The sequence below is a fragment of the Oryzias melastigma genome, linkage group LG2 (assembly GCF_002922805.2).
Source record: "Oryzias melastigma strain HK-1 linkage group LG2, ASM292280v2, whole genome shotgun sequence".
NCBI lineage: Eukaryota > Metazoa > Chordata > Actinopteri > Beloniformes > Adrianichthyidae > Oryzias > Oryzias melastigma.
The window spans coordinates 17,143,839-17,147,681 of NC_050513.1; the positions used below are offsets into that span (position 1 = coordinate 17,143,839).

General features: G+C 37.1%; 1 protein-coding gene across 1 annotated transcript in view; it reads right to left on the minus strand.

Moving 5' to 3' along the window:
- The window catches only part of LOC112156814 (gastrula zinc finger protein XlCGF17.1-like), an 8,148-nt gene extending 5,798 nt beyond the window's left edge, over positions 1-2,350 (minus strand). Inside the window, exon 1 of the mRNA XM_024289193.2 lies at positions 2,297-2,350. The gene's annotated coding sequence lies outside the window, so the exon portion shown is untranslated. The remainder of the gene's footprint in view (positions 1-2,296) is intronic.
- Between the last annotated feature and the right edge of the window lie 1,493 nt (positions 2,351-3,843).

Consider the following 3,843-nt stretch of genomic DNA (forward strand, 5'->3'; position numbering starts at 1 on the left):
GGGGAGATAATGCAGCTCAGCACCATAAGCCACGCCCACACAGAGGGATTTCTGGCTTCAGATCAACAGGAAAAATAGCTTTTTAAGACATTTAGGATGTAGAATTTTTGTTAAAAAATTCACAGTCCTAATTAAAACCACACTGGGAACGTTTAAAGAAAATTAAAAAAATTGTTGTAGGGGGAATTTAACTGAAAAAGTGTGTAGATACATGAGAACAACATAAACGTCTTATGAGGCATGCCACATGAAGTGGCATTTTCCCTGTACGTAAACACACCAACTCAATGTGTCTTCCAGATCAGATTGAGGGTCAAGACAAGGACAATACGAGTTATTTTCTGTAACTCTTTTCATAATCGGAAGTAAAACGACCCCATCTATGAAGTACCGCCTGTCACTCCTTGTAGCTATTTTGTGACGTCAACCTAGAGCAAGTCTCTGCTGCGTGTCTGCGTTTCTCCCATGAAAACAAACATCCACATTTATTCAAAGATAGCCCCGGCATTCACAGACAGAATAGTGATGGCTGATGGGTTCATTTTGCTGTGAAATTTGGTCAAGAATGATTCATCTCCGTATCAAATATCCTCTTTGCTTTAATGTGAATCATTTTCATAGAGACGTGCACCTTTCCGTCAATAAATTCAAGAGTGAATTTATTTTTTTCAATAGCTTACAAAACAAGTGACCCAATGACTCCAAATGTATCCAGAATTATGGCACTGGGATACCTACATCAGACATACTATTTTGTTTGCAATCGTAGATGAGCATTTTATATGAATTTTATATTAAAATATCATAGGCATCTGCTGTCATATTAAGTCTGGCATTTTTTTTCCAATAGCTTCCAAACCATGTGACCCAATGAGAGTAAATGTATGCTGAATTATAGGCCCTATTTACCTACATCAGACATACCACTTTGTTTTTCAATTATTGATTATTAATTTTTTCATATGATTTTTTTATATAAAAATCCTCAAGGCTTGCATATTAAGTGTATTTATTTTCAATAGTTGCAAAACCACGTGACACAATGAGATCAAATGTATGCCGAATTGTAGGACCTACTTGGTTACATCAGACCAACTATTTTACTTTGCAATTGTTAATTATAAATATTTTATATGATTTATTGTATTAAAATCATAGAGGCTTGTATGTGAATTCTGCTGAATATTTTCAATAGCTTCCAAACCACGTGACCCATGACATTAAATGTATGCCGAATTGTGACACTGACATTCCTACATCAAAACTACTTTGTTTTGCAATTGTTGATGATGAATATTTAATTTGAATTTTTGTATTAAAATCTCAAAGGCTCACATGATTTTTTTCAATTTTCAAAATAGGTTCTAAACCATGTAATCCAACGATGAAATGTAAGCTGAATGATAGGCCCTACTTACCTACATCAGACATAGCTATTGAAAATAATTGCCAGAATTCATATTTCAGCCTTTGAGATTTTCATATCAGAAAATTCATTAAAAAAAAATATCATTGACGATTGTAAAGTAAAACAGTATGTCTGATGCAGGAAGTAGGACCCACAAATCGGCACACATTTAATCTCATTGGGTCACATGTTTTGGAAGCTATTAAATAAAATAACCAAACTTCATTTGCCAGCCTTTGAGGTTTTCATATTAAAAAATTCATATAAAATATTAATCATTAACAAATGCAAAATATAATAATGAGTCTGATGTAACCAAGTAGGACCCAAAATTTGGCAAACATTTCATCTCACTGTGTCAAATGGTTTGGGAGCTATTAAAAATAAATACAATGAATATGCAGTTCTCAAGGATTTCAATACAAAAATTCATATAAAAAGTACATCATCCATAACTGCAAAACAAAGTGGTATGTCTGATGTAGGGAAATATGACCCACAATTCGGCATACATTTGATCTCATTGGGTCACATGGTTTGGGAGCTATTGAAAATATTCGACAGAATTCATACGCAGCAAGAATGGAGGATTTTAATACAAAAATTCAAATAAAAATATTCATCATGAATAATTAAAAGATAAAAAGGTGCGTCTGATGTAGGTAAGTAGGACCCACAATTCGGCATTTATATAGTGCGGTTGGGTCACTTAATTTGGAGGCTATAGGAAAAAATGTCACTCACTCTGGGATTTATTGACGGTCTCAAAGAGCTCCACTGGACAACCGGGCTGAATGTTTGTCGAATATCCAACATAAAACTAACGTCACCATAGCACCATAAAGATAAGACCAATCCGGCAAATTTGAACATTTTAGTGACACATACCTGAATCCAGCAGTCTGCGCTGACGACAGAGCTCCTGCTCGTACTGGACGATGGTTCCTTCACAGAGTCTGCAGATTTCTTCAGCAGCAGCAGCTAGTCGCTCGCTGATCAACTCTCTCAGAGACTGAAGGGAAGACATGGTTCCTGCAGCTGCAGAAGATCTTCAGCTCCAACAAACACCAAAGTCCTCTGAACAGCAGCAGCTCCGATCATCTGCTAGTCTCACAATCACAGCCACGTTGTCTTTACGTTCAACACGCATTCACTCATTTACGACACTTTAGCTAAAGAGGATTGTTCGGAACCGAACCACGTATCGACCTTTCCGTCCAAAAACCTCATTAACGTCCGAATAAAACACCGCCGTCCTCTCAGCACAAGCTAACGCTGCTAGCTTGCTAAGGCCTCGTGCCGTTCTTCTGTGATTTGTTAGCAGCAATACACCACTAGAGATGACACGCTAGTTTGTTGCGTACTCAGAGTTGGACGCCATATTGGAATGGTATAGATGTCTGTTTACTGCATAGACTGTATATTCTTATACAGTCTATGGTTTACTGCTGTGTTACAATGATACAGAGCTGGAAAAACTGGAATGTGACTTTTCACTAGAAATTTATTACTGTCAACTGATAAATGTGAATTTCTAGAAAACATTTAACAAGATATGAGTAAGTTTACTCCCAATAGTGAACTTAGAGGCTGATCTTGTAGCCTATTCAGTTTACTTTGCAGTTTCCACGTTTTTATGGCAGGACCACAGATCTTTTTCGTTGTATGGAGGATGGCTGTGGTATTTGTATGTGTTATACCTCAGATCTTCGGCGAGCGAAGAGAGAATAGACCCATGCTGAATCCCCGTCCCACGAGTGGACCAGGAAATGTGGCGCACGGACGACTGACTGCCCACTGTCGTCCCGGTGCCCAAGTCCTTCTGATAGAGTCTGGATGGGATTCACTTGTAGAATGGGAGCCCCCAGCGAAACAAATTAATTAGCCCCGCGGCATTGTGTTACGAACGGCTCCGGTTCTATAATAAATCCTGGCCACTGTGTGCTTTAAAGGGAACGCCGCCTGGACCTCGTTGTAATGGTTCAAAACATATCAGGTACACAAAACACCAAAAAACAAACAAACAATCAAAAACAAAAAACACATACTTTAAGGATTATCACAGTTAAAGTGTCCAGAGGAAGAAGACAATAAGATCTGCTTCTGTTCCCTTCACTGTTGAACTGAATACATGTTTTACACTACATTTCAATGTCTTATTTCATACATCTGTCCTTGGAGGCAACAAGTAACAGAAGAGTGATGTAGAATTTGATTGTTTTTGTTCAAAATTGAAAGTGTTTTTGTTGAATATCACTCTAAAGATTTACATGTTTTCTGATTTTCTAAATTGTTTTATTTTCACTGAGATATCGTCCTGTCGGGTCCTCCACAATGGACATAATAATATTTATATATATATTATAAAAATGTTTTTTAGGCCTAAATAGAAGTAAATCACACCAAAAATAGAGATTATAAGACACTTTGTCCCT